We start from the raw sequence: 14,161 nt of genomic DNA, 5'->3' as shown, positions 1-14,161 counted from the left end.
GCTTTGGACAAGAAGGTGATGGCTTCCTTGGAAGAATCGTTACTGGAGACGAAACCTGGGATCACTTTCACCAACCGGAAACGAAAAGTCTTCCTCATCCATCACATTCACCAGACCCTGCCCCAAGTGATTTCCATATGTTTGGACCACTCAGAGACGCAATGGGAGGAAAGAAGTTCCGTTCTGATGAAGAGGTACGCCACGTGGTGCGTGAGTGGTTGCACGGACTACCAAAAGAATTTTTTTCTAAAGAAATTTATGCACTTTGTAAGCGCTGGAGGACTTGCATTGAGCGTGGGGGAGATTATGTTGAAAAGTGATACAGCTTTGTACCACTTCTGCACAATAAATAATATTTTAAAAAATATTTAAGGTTTTCATTTGACTCACCCTCGTACAATGAAGATGAAACTATTTTTATGTAGATGTATTTATGTCATGCCACTTATTAGAGGATATGATTAATTATTTACTTGTTTAATAAAATAAGCAGAGAATATTGGACAAATTTTTGAAGAAATTTATGTAGTTAGTTTCCATATAACATGGTTAAATTTAAGTTTAAATATAATGTACTGTGGATAAATAGGCCTATGGCTCCATTACTGATCGGTGATACCATTGACGATATACCAATGGAAAGAGTAGGAACAGCAAAATATGTCGAAGTAACCGACCGTACCGGACTGGATCGACCCATAAAAATACAATGCAGGGAAAAAGATTTGTACACCCTTTAGGAGGTTTCTAATTGGCTCAAGATTTATTGTTGCAACATTGGATATGGAGTACATAAAAAGACTACATTTACAGATCAATATCACAAGCAGTTCTGATGCAGCAGGTATCCTTGCTGCAACACTATAATTAGTACCTGGTGTAGCCTCCACGGGCGGCAATGCAGTCACTGTCTCTGGCATCCAGTCCAAAAAATGGTTCAAATGGCTCTGAGCACTATGGGACTCAACTGCTGTGGTCATAAGTCCCCTAGAACTTAGAACTACTTAAACCTAACTAACTAACTAACTAACTTTAAGAACAGAAAGCAGAAGGTAATCCTCCGCAATATTGAGAGTGGTAATGATGTTCAGTCCCAATGGGGCACTGTTAAATGGGGCGTTCCCCAGGGGTCGGTGCTGGGGCAACTGCTGTTTCTTATTTATATAAATGATATGCCTTCTAGTATTACAGGTGATTCAAAAATATTTCTGTTTGCTGATGACACCACCTTGGTAGTGAAGGATCTTGTGTGTGATATTGAAACATTATCAAATAATGTAGTTCATGATATAAGTTCGTGGCTTGTGGAAAATAATTTGATGCTAAATCACAGTAAGACTCAGTTTTTACAGTTTCTAACTCACAATTCAACAAGAACTGACATTTTAATCAGACAGAATGGGCATGTTATAAGCGAGACGGAACAGTTCAAGTTCCTAGGCGTATGGATAGATAGTAAGCTGTTGTGGAAAGCCCATGTTCAGGATCTTGTTCATAAACTAAATGCCGCTTTATTTACCATTAGAACAGTATCTGAAATAAGTGACATTTCAACACGAAAAGTAGTATACTTCGCATATTTTCATACGCTTATGTCATATGGTATTATTTTTTGGGGTAATTCTTCTGATTCAAAAAGGGTATTTTTGGCTCAAAAACGGGCTGTTCGAGCTATGTATGGTGTAAGTTCGAAAACCTCTTGTCGACCCCTATTCAATAGTCTGGGAATTTTGACATTGCCCTCACAGTATGTATTTTCTTTAATGTCGTTTGTTGTTAGCAATATTAGCTTATTCCCAAGAGTTAGCAGCTTTCACTCAGTTAATACTAGGCAGAAATCAAATCTGCATGTGGAATGCACTTCCTTGACTCTTGTGCAGAAACTAGTGCAGTATTCTGCTGCATCCATTTTCAATAAGCTACCACAAGAACTCAAAAACCTTAGCAGTAGCCCAAACACTTTTAAGTCTAAACTGAAGAGTTTCCTCATGGCTCACTCCTTCTATTCTGTCGAGGAGCTCCTGGAAGAGCTAAAAAATTAAGCAAATTCCAGTGTTACATTCTTGATTTTCTTTATTTAAACTAACGACTTGTCGCCTGAATATGTTTCTTATATTTCATTTCATCTGTTTCTACAATCGTGTTATAATTTCATGTATTGACTCGTTCCATGACCATGGAGACTTCTCCTAAATGTGGTCCCACGGAACAATAAGTAAATAAATAAATAAAATAAAAAATAAACCTAAGGACATCACACACATCCATGCCCGAGGCAGGATTCGAACCTGCGACCGTAGCAGTCTCACGGTTCCGGACTGCAGCGCCTAGAACCGCAAGACCACCGCGGCCGGCTCCTGTAGTGTAGTAGAAGTGGACAGTTCCTGTGAAATATTATGGGTGGAGGTTACACTCAATTACCGAGCTAGGTTAATAATTGGCTCCTTTTACCGACCTCCCGACTCAGCAGCATTAGTTGCAGAACAACTGAGAGAAAATTTGGAATACATTGCACATAAATTTTCTTAGCATATTATAGTCTTAGGTGGAGATTTCAATTTACCAGATATAGACTGGGACACTCAGATGTTTAGGACGGGTGGTAGGGACAGAGCATCGAGTGACATTATACTGAGTGCACTATCCTAAAATTACCTCGAGCAATTAAACAGAGAACCGACTCGTGGAGATAACATCTTGGACCTACTGATAACAAACAGACCCGAACTTCTCGACTCTGTAAGTGTAGAACAGGGAATCAGTGATCATAAGGCCGTTGCAGCATCCCTGAATATGGAAGTTAATAGGAATATAAAAAAAGGGAGGAAGGTTTATCTGTTTAGCAAGAGTAATAGAAGGCAGATTTCAGACTACCTAAAAGATCAAAACGAAATTTTCTGTTCCGACATTGACAATGTTGAGTGTTTATGGAAAAAGTTTAAGGCAATTGTAAAATGCGTTTTAGATAGGTACGTGCCGAGTAAAACTGTGAGGGACGGGAAAAACCCACCGTGGTTCAACAACAAAGTTAGGAAGCTACTGCGAAAGCAAAGAGAGCTTCACTCCAAGTTTAAACGCAGCCAAAACCTAAACGATGTCAAAGTTAGCATAAGGAGGGCTATGCGAGAAGCGTTCAGTGAATTCGAAAGTAAAATTCTATGTACCGAATTAACAGAAAATCCTAGGAAGTTCTGCTCTTACGTTAAATCAGTAAGTGGCTCGAAACAGCATATCCAGACGCTCCGGGATGATGATGGCATTGAAACAGAGGATGACACGCGTAAAGCTGAAATACTAAACACCTTTTTCCAAAGCTGTTTCACAGAGGAAGACCACACTGCAGTTCCTTCTCTAAATCCTCGTACAAACGAAAAAATGGCTGACATCGAAATAAGTGTCCAAGGAATAGAAAAGCAACTGGAATCACTCAACAGAGGAAAGTCCACTGGACCTGACGGGATACCAATTCGTTTCTACACAGAGTACGCGAAAGAACTTGCCCCCTTTCTGACAGCCGTGTACCGCAAGTCTCTAGAGGAACGGAAGGTTCCAAATGATTGGAAAAGAGCACAGGTAGTCCCAGTCTTCAAGAAGGGTCGTCGAGCAGATGCGCAAAACTATAGACCTATATCTCTGACGTCGATCTGTTGTAGAATCTTAGAACATGTTTTTTGCTCGAGTATCATGTCGTTTTTGGAAACCCAGAATCTACTCTGTAGGAATCAACATGGATTCCGGAATCAGCGATCGTGTGAGACCCAACTCGCTTTATTTGTTCATGAGACCCAGAAAATATTAGATACCGGCTCCCAGGTAGATGCTATTTTCCTTGACTTCCGGAAGGCGTTCGATACAGTTCCGCACTGTCGTCTGATAAACAAAGTAAGAGCCTACGGAAGATCAGACCAGCTGTGTGGCTGGATTGAAGAGTTTTTAGCAAACAGAACACAGCATGTTGTTATCAATGGAGAGACGTCTACAGACGTTAAAGTAACCTCTGGCGTGCCACAGGGGAGTGTTATGGGACCATTGCTTTTCACAATATATATAAATGACCTAGTAGATAGTGTCGGAAGTTCCATGCGGCTTTTCGCGGATGATGCTGTAGTATACAGAGAAGTTGCAGCATTAGAAAATTGTAGCGAAATGCAGGAAGATCTGCAGCGGATAGGCACTTGGTGCAGGGAGTGGCAACTGACCCTTAACATTGACAAATGTAATGTATTGCGAATACATAGAAAGAAGGATCCTTTATTGAATGATTATATGATAGCGGAACAAACACTGGTAGCAGTTACTTCTGTAAAATATCTGGGAGTATGCGTGCGGAACGATTTGAAGTGGAATGATCATATAAAATTAATTGTTGGTAAGGCGGGTACCAGGTTGAGATTCATTGGGAGAGTGCTTAGAAAATGTAGTCCATCAACAAAGGAGGTGGGTTACAAAACACTCGTTCGACCTATACTTGAGTATTGCTCAACAGTGTGGGATCCGTACCAGGTCGGGTTGACGGAGAAGATAGAGAAGATCCAAAGAAGAGCGGCGCGTTTCGTCACAGGGTTATTTGGTAACCGTGATAGCGTTACGGAGATGTTTAGCAAACATGAGTGGCAGACTCTGCAAGAGAGGCGCTCTGCATCGCGGTGTACTTTGCTCGCCAGGTTTCGAGAGGGTGCGTTTCTGGATGAGGTATCGAATATATTGCTTCCCCCTACTTATACCTCCCGAGGAGATCACGAATGTAAAATTAGAGAGATTCGAGCGTGCACGGAGGCTTTCAGACAGTCGTTCTTCCCCCGAACCATACGCGACTGGAACAGAAAAGGGAGGTAATGACAGTGGCACATAAAGTGCCCTCCGCCACACACCGTTGGGTGGCTTGCGGAGTATAAATGTAGATGTAGACGTAGATGTAGAATGGTCCGAAAGGACCAACCAGCTACCCGGAAGGCCACAGTTTGACCCCTTTTCACACTCGCTCAGTTGGCTGTAGGTAGCATAAGTGCGTCTCCGTGGTATAGTTGCCTGCTTGCCTCAGTGAGCCTTATAGCCGTGAGCGTTCCGTGTTAAAGGTTAGACACAGATGGCGCTTTCTGAGCTATACCACTACGCGACCTGTTTGGCGGACGATGTTCAAACCATTATCAGTACGTCCACTGTCCCCCAGGTTGCGTATGCAGTTATCAGAACAAAATCGAAATCGTCTTTCCAGGTGTACTTTCTTTTCAGCAGTGTAATAGCAGAAAATGCGTATGTCAGAATGAGACTCACTGGAAGAATGTCAAAGAAATATAATTCACGCATAAATCAAGTGGCTTACAGACACCCCTTCAATTGATTTTAAATATTGATCCTCGGTCTGGAACACTAACTGGGTAGGACTATCCCTTTAACCCTCAGATCCGCCAGATTACGCATATGACGGACGAATTAAAGCCAGCACTCACTTCAAGAGGAATCAAAAATTCAAAAATGATTCAAATGGCTCTGAGCACTATGGGACTTAACATCTGATGTCACCAGTCGCTTACAACTTAGAACAACTTAAACATAACTAACCTAAGCACATCACACACATCCATGCCCGCGGCAGAATTCGAACCTGCGATCGTAGCGGTCGCGCGGTTGCAGACTGAAGCGCCTAGAACCTCGGCCACACCAGCCGGCGAACCAAAAATTTTAAACTATTTACTGTAGTATTATCTGTGGTGCCACCGCCAGACACCACACTTGCTAGGTGGTAGCCTTTAAATCGGCCACGGTGCGGTAGTATACGTCGGACCCGCGTGTCGCCACTATCAGTGATTGCAGACCGAGCGCCGCCACACGGCAGGTCTAGAGAGACTTCCTAGCATTCGCCCCAGTTGTACAGCCGACTTTGCTAGCGATGGTTCACTGACAAATTACGCTCTCATTTGCCGAGACGATAGTTAGCATAGCCTTCAGCTACGTCATTTGCTACGACCTAGCAAGGCGCCATTATCATTTGCTATTTATCTTGTGATGCATGTACCGTCAGACTGATGTTCACCAATTATGGATTAAAGTTAAGTATTCCAGAAGCTACCTACTTTATTTGCTACTCTCCATTACTTGTCCTGTTCCAGACCTCACGCCAGCCTGCGTGAGCTTAAACGCATGCTTTTCGGCTTCCTGTCATAGTGGATTGGCTGTCTTGCCAGTCCACAACAGTTGGCGACGAGCCCAATTCGCGTTCGTAAATATACTGCCCTGATTTACTTGTGTAATGGCTTCGCCACATTCTCCAGATGTACTGTCCGAATTTTATTGCTTGCAGAATCAGCAGACGCAGGCCTTATTGGATGCCCTTGGACAGCTCGTCCGAGATCAACGTGCAATGCAAAACGATGCGGCGGCCGCCGCTCCACCGCTACCGCAGCCACAACACGTTGTTGCACCAACTTTTCGTCCTTTTGATGCTGCACTGGAAAGCTGGACGGAGTCGTCACGCCAATTTGGATTCCATCTCGCCGCCTACAGAATTCAAGGTAATGAGCGGCAGCCTTTTCTCCTTTCCGCCGTAGGCGTCCCGACATATCGTGTGATAGTGAAATTATTTCTCCGACGCGACGTAGCTACTCTGTCCTACGACGAAATTCTGTCTGCATTATATGCATATTTCAAAGAATCAATCAACGTATTTGCAAAAAGGTATACCTTCTTTCGTACAAAACGTACGGCCAGTCAAACTAATCGGGAGTGGGTTGCAACCTTGCAAGGCCTTACTAGGGATTGTGCTTTTGAGTGTCAATGTGGACTCCCTTATTCAGATACTATGGCACATGATGCAATTGCACAGAACGTTTCTGATGTCCGTATAAGGGAACAAATTTTGAAACTAGTCAATCCCTCCCTTCAACAAGTGATGGACATATTGGATCAGGAGGACACACTTGACTTTGCTCAGGAATCATTTGAAACTTCGCCACCCATGTGTCAGGTTAACCGGCCTGCCAGGCGAGCTGCATGGAACAGTGAACAGTCCTCGCGCCTGGCCGCGCCGCTGCCGCCAAGCTCTCAGCCACGTGTGCCGCGCCGGAAAGCAAATGCAGTGCTCTAATCCTGCCCGCGGTGTGCTACTAGACATTCGCGTGAGAGTTGCCCATCACGCCAAGCTATTTGCTTTTATTGTAATAAAAAAGGACATGTTCAGAGTGTTTGCCAGAAAAAGCTCTGATCAGAAGCTCAAAACCATTCCAGGCCCTTTGCTTCACGCCGGAATCGGAATCGAACCAAGGATACTCAGGCTAGCGAAACTTCGCCCATTGAAATTAATGTAGTTCATTCCACTCTGCCCAGTGCCACTCTCTCTAACAGTGACTGTGTTCGTCCCACAAATAGTGTGCGTCGACATCGCCGGAAATCCCGTCAAGTCGCAAGTGATTTTGTATCAGTGTCAGTTCACGTTGCATGAGACAGTCGCTCTTGTCGTCAATAGGACAATAAACTTTTTGTTGACTTGGACATTAACGGCAAAGTGATACCATTCCAGCTCGATATCGGAGCTGCAGTTTCACTGATCAATCAAGACACGTACATACAGCTGGGCACACCTCCGTTGCATGCCGCAAATGTTAAGTTAAATAGCTATTCAGGACAAGCTATCCCTGTGTTAGGACAATGCAGCCTTCTTGCCACATACAAGCGATCGGCGGCGCGTGACCCAGGGAGGCGCCCGGCGGCTGCAGCGACGCGTCCACTGCAGGCGTCGCCGGCGGGAGAACAGGTGGCGGTGGCGGCGGCGGCGGCGGCGGCGGCGGCGGCGCGTCACCATGGGGCAAAATGGAAGGCAGCGTCGGTAACACCTGGGGCTGAGGCGAGCCAGTAGATGGGTCTCCAGGGCGCTGACCAGACGGCACCGTCGCTGAAAGCAGACAGGGAGCGGCAGATCTCGTGCGACGAGAGAGGCGCAGCTGATGGAGATTTCGACCACCTCACCAGAGGCCCCCAAAACCAGATTCATAGCGCGGCCAAGGCAGCAAAGAATGCGCCCTGCGAGCCAACGCCGTGAACCTCGATAGTTGCGATAGTATACAATGTCGCCTGGTGCAAAAGCAGGTGTCTGCCGCAGCACAGGAACCTGATGCGTTGGATGTAGCAAAGACATCAAGGTTCGATGAGGGCGACCGTGGAGCAACTCAGCCGGCGAGCGACCATCTCGGGGCTGAGAGCGATACGAGGACAAAAAGATCAACAGTGCAGCCTCCTGAGAATGCGACTTTTTCAACTTCAACATCTGGGACTTGAAAGTCTGGACCAATCGCTCAGCGGCACCGTTTGACTGTGGCGAAAACGGCGCGGACGTCATATGTTGAATACCATTGGCCTTGCAGAATGACTGAAATTCTGCGGACATGAATTGTGGGCCATTGTCGGAAACAATAGTCTGTGGAAGACCTTCAATGCAAAAGATAGCAGCTAACGCTTGGATGGTGGCAGATGACGTCGTGGAAGACATCCGGACAACAAAAGGAAAATTACTGAATGAATCTACCACAACCAACCATTGAGCATTCCAGAATGGACCAGCAAAATCGATGTGTAAGCATTGCCAAGGGGAAGTGGCTTTTGGCCATGCAAAGAATTTCCGCTGTGGTGCGGATTGTTGTTCGGCACACGCCATGCAAGAAGAGCACATATTCGTAATCGCAGCATCGATTCCGTTGTCCTCCGCCATGGACTTCTTGCCCACACCGGACCACATGGCGTCTTTGCCCGTCGGGTGCCCTGACCCGATGGAGGTCGACCTTTCGGCCCCTCCTGTCTCTCTATGGGCGCACACACCGCATGTTGGCGTGCACCCTGGAGTAGGATTTCAGGCGTTTCCTAGCTCCCCTCGGACCAAGTGGCAGGGTGCGGGTGGCACAGCCTCGCCTGTTGTTAGGCTCCCCACCTCGTCGCATACGTCAACATGGGGTCCTCCCCACGGCGGGCGGAAGCCTTATAACACAACCGTCCGCCGATTTGCGGGGGAGGAATGTGGTGTCACCGCCAGACACCACACTTGCTAGGTGGTAGCCTTTAAATCGGCCGTGGTCCGGTAGTATACGTCAGACCCGCGTGTCGCCACTGTCAGTGATTGCAGACCGAGCGCCGCCACACGGCAGGTCTAGAGACACTTCCTAGCACTCGTCCCAGTTGTACAGCCGACTTTGCTAGCGATGGTTCACTGACAAAATATGCTCTCATTTGCCGAGACGATAGTTAGCATAGCCTTCAGCTACATCATTTGCTACGACCTAGAAAGGCGCCATTATCATTTGCTATTTATCTTGTGATGCATGCACTATCAGACCGATGTTCACCAATTATGGATTAAAGTTAAGTATTCCAGAAGCTACCTACTTTATTTGCTACTCTCCATTACTTGTCCTGTTCCAGACCTCACGCCAGCCTGCGTGAACTTAAGCGCGTGCCTTTCGGCTTCCTGTCACAGTGGATTGGCTGTCTTACCAGTCCACAACACAGACCTCACGCCAGCCTGCGTGAGCTAAAACACGTGCCTCTCGGCCTCCTCTAGTAACACTGTGTTGGCTCTCCTGCCAACCACAACATTGGCGACGAGGCAAAACCGCGTTCTTATCGATATTGCCCTGATTTACTTCTGTAATGACTTCGCCACAATCTCCAGATGTACTGTCCGAATTTTATCACTTACAGAATCAGCAGACACAGGCCTTACTGGATGCCCTTGGACAGCTCGTCCAGGGTCAACGCGCAATGCAAAACGATGCAGCAGCCGCCGCTCCACCGCTAACGCAGCCACAATATGCTGTTGCACCAAATTCTCGACCCTTTGATGCTGCACTGGAAAACTGGACGGAGTGGTCAGGCCAATTTGGATTCCATCTCGCCGCCTACAGAATTCTAGGTAACGAGCGGCAGCCTTATCTCTTATCATCGGTCGGCGTACAAACGTACCGTGTGATAGTCAAATTATTTCCCCGTCGCGACATAGCAACTCTGTACTACGAAGAAATTTTGTCTGCATTAGATGTATATTTCAAAGAATCAGTCAATGTAGTTGCGAAAAGGTTTACCTTCTTTCATACAAAACGTACAGCAGGTCAGACTAATCGGGAGTGGGTTGCAACCTTGCAAGGCCTTACTAGGGATTGTGCTTTTGAGTGTCAATGTATACTCCCTTATACAGATACTATGGCACATGATGCAATTGCACAGAACGTTTCTGATGTTCGTATAAGGGAACAAATTTTGAAACTAGTCAATCCCTCCCTTCAACAAGTGATGGACATATTGGATCAGGAGGACACACTTGACTTTGCTCAGGAATCATTTGAAACTTCGCCACCCGTGTGTCAGGTTAACCGGCCTGCCAGGCGAGCTGCATGGAACAGTGAACAGTCCTCACGCTCGGCCGCGCCGCTGCCGCCAAGCTCTCAGCCACGTGTGCCGCGCCGGAAAGCAACCTCAGTGCTCTAATCCTGCCCGCGGTGTGCTACTAGATATTCGCATGAGAGTTGCCCGTCACGCCAAGCTATTTGCTTTTATTGTAATAAAAAAGGACATGTTCAAAGTGTTTGCCAGAAAAAGCTCAGATCGGAAGCTCAAAACCATTCCAGGCCCTTTGCTTCGCGCCAGAATCGGAATCGAACCAAGGATACTCAGGCTCACGAAACTTCGCCCATGGATATTCATGTAGTTCATTCCACTCCGCTCAGTGCCACGCTCTCTAACAGTGACTGTGTTCTTCCCACAAATAGTGTGCGTCGACATCGCCGGAACTCCCGTCAAGTCGCAAGTGATTTTGTACCAGTGTCAGTTCACGTTGCACGCGACAGTCGCTCTTGTCATCAGCAGGACAATAAACTTTTTGTAGACTTGGACATTAACGGCAAAGTGATACCATTCCAGCTCGATACCGGAGCTGCAGTTTCACTGATCAATCAAGACACTTACAAACAGCTGGGCACACCTCTGTTGCGTGCCGCAAATGTTAAGCTAACTAGCTATTTAGGTCAAGAGATCCCTGTGTTCGTACAGTGCAGCCTTCTTGCAACATACAAAGGACAAACAAAACTTGTGTCATTTTACGTCCTTCATTCTTCTTCTGCAGTGAACTTGTTTGGTTTCGATTTATTTCAGTTGTTTAACTTGTCTATAGTAAATCAGGTCCTATCAGTGAACCAGACTGTGCTTTCAGACAGTGTTTCTCGTGTTTGTGAAGAATTTGCAGACATTTTTGCACCGGGTCTTGGTTGCACTACGAACTATAAAGCACATTTGGAACTGAAAGTAAACGCACAACCGAAATTTTTCAGAGCGCGCAATGTTCCCCACGCATTGCGTGATGAGGTCGCTCCGGACCATGTGTCGTCTTCGCCAGTCGGGTGCCCCGGCCCGATGGGGGTCGACCCTTCGGCCCCTCCTGTCTCTCTACGGGCGCATACACCGCATGTTGGCGTGCACGCTGGAGCAGGTTTTCAGGCGTTTGCTAGCTCCCCGCGGTCCGAATGGCAGGGTGCGGGTGGCACAGCCTCGCTTGTTGTTAGGCTCCCCACCTCGTCACATACGTCAACATGGAGTCCTCCCCACGCCGGGCGGAAGCCTTATACCACAACCGTACGCCGATTTGCGGGGGAGGAATGTGGTGTCACCGCCAGACACCACACTTGCTTGGTGGTAGCCTTTAAATCGGCCGCGGTCCGGTAGTATACGTCGGACCCGCGTGTCGCCACTATCAGTGATTGCAGACCGAGCGCCGCCACACGGCAGGTCTAGAGAGACTTCCTAGCACTCGTCCCAGTTGTACAGCCGACTTTGCTAGCGATGGTTCACTGACAAAATACGCTCTCATTTGCCGAGACGATAGTTTAGCATAGCCTTCAGCTACGTCATTTGCTACGACCTAGCAAGGCGCCATTATCAGTTACTATTGATATTGTGAATCATGTACCGTCAAGAGCGACGTTCATCATTAATGGATTATAGTTAAGTATTCCACCAGCTACGTCCGTTTTTCTAAATGCTAATTTCCTTGTCCTGTTCCAGACCTCACGCCAGCCTGCGTGACCTAAAACGCGTGCCTTTCGGCCTACTCTAGTAACACTGTGTTGGCTCTCCTGCCAACCAGAACATTATCAAAGTAGGGTTACAATATGTAACCCAAACAATCAAAATTTACATTGCTTGCTTTTTGTAATTCCTCTTTTTATGAAGAACATAATAAAAACACAAAAATTATCAATCTCGTCATATTTATGTTACTTTGATTAGTAATGGAATGATATAATAATATATTTAGAGGGTGAACATTAATAAAACCGATAAACTACAGAGAAGGACTTCTGACTGGAAATGCAGAAGGAAAGGTCTAGTGACCCTGTGTCTGGAAATGGACGGTGTGCGTACAGTGACAATAATCGTCCCACAGCACAGTGCAAACCTGCATCCCATCCACGTCACAAGAGATGTTCAAAATGGCCTCCATTGGACTGCAGGAGACAGGGATAGTAGCGGTTGATGTGTAATACATACATAATCGTACTTTGCCTTACACAATGTTGGCGGGCCACTAGCCTGGAACTTGTACTAGAAACCTGTCCTCCAAATCTGTTGCACGCACAGTCCGCCGCCTCCCTAACGTTCGTCTGTCTGAAAGGACCCATGACCACACACACGCCCAAAAAGTTGTCAGTTTTTCTAAATGTGGTTGGTGTCTGTGAGGGTACTTTTCTAGTATAGCTGTGCTGCCTGTCGACCGTTTCATCTGCTTCGCCGTACACAAGCACCATCTCGGCTTGTTCCCGACATGAATACCGGACCCTTCTTCTGTTTATAGTACGCTGCGTCGATCACACAGCCTTCAACACATAGGTAACACACGGCACATAGTCAGAGAAACTGTCATTCGTCAGTGCTATCTACGGTGACAACGTTACATTGCATGTTCATAAGACCGTTTTTCCTCCATTAATGATTCTACCGCACATTGCACAATATGAAAGAGCACATCTTTTTTGTTTCTTTTCAGAAAGAGGATGCAGTAACATGTATTCTCTTCCTTACGTATAATTAATTATATATTTAATACGAAACGTAATAATATACTATAATTTATAAGTTAAAACACAACAGAGCCACACCGAGTGAGGTGGCGCAGTGGTTAGACACTGGACTCGCATTCGGGAGGATGACGGTTCAATCCCGCGTCCGGCCATCCTGATTTAGGTTTTCCGTGATTTCCGTAAATCACTCCAGGCAAATGCCGGGTTGGTGCCTCTGAAAGGGCACGGCCGACTTCCTTCCCCATCCTTCCCTAATCCGATGAGACCGATGACCACGCTGTCTGGTCTCCTTCCCCAAACAACCAACCAACCAACAACAGAGACACGTTCTTCTAATATTGGGAGATGCTGTCCAAAGTCGGGATCCAAAAGAAAGATTGGAAATGTGTACTTTCTTTCGATTCCTCTAGCCTCATGCCACGCGTCCGGTCGCTGACACACATTGTCCTCCCGTGCAATGTATGTTTCGCTCGCGCGGGCGATTTTGCACTATGTGAGGCCTCACCCGAGCTAAGGAAGAACGAGGCGTTTTGTAACGAATTCCTTCAGTAAGTGGCAGAACCTTACGAAGATTCTAACGCCAATTAAATTCCTAATGGCACGTGATACAAGAGAGAATTCGTAATTCACAGAGAGATTTTCCGTTAAAATTTTGGATCGTACGTTCCAATAAGTGTAGGGCACCATATTACATCTCCCCACGTATATTTCGCAAAATAACCGCGACGATAAAATCTGGAAAATCAGGACACATACGAAGGCTTAGCGACAGTCGCTCTTCTCAAGTACCATTCAAAAATGGATGAGTAACAAGAAAGATTACAATAATAGTAACAGAAGTACCCTCTGTCACGCACCAGAAGATGACTTGAGGAATATAGATGGGCATGCGACGTCTTCAGCGCGTAACGTGTGATTTTCAACAATCTGATGTAGACTAGTACAGTATTTAAATAAACAAACTGACACTCTCCCTGCTGTTATGGATAAAGGAACAGATTTATCTGAATTGCAGAAGAGGATGATATGTGGGTCTCAGTCCTAGTGGAATGACTAGCTCAGAAGCGGTGAAGTCATTAGTCAGTTCGCATGCCTGTGTGATGGAAGTA

This window comes from Schistocerca nitens, chromosome 1 (genome assembly GCF_023898315.1).
Source record: "Schistocerca nitens isolate TAMUIC-IGC-003100 chromosome 1, iqSchNite1.1, whole genome shotgun sequence".
NCBI lineage: Eukaryota > Metazoa > Arthropoda > Insecta > Orthoptera > Acrididae > Schistocerca > Schistocerca nitens.
The sequence above is the reverse complement of the archived record's forward strand: the minus strand, read 5'-3'. Positions refer to the sequence as shown.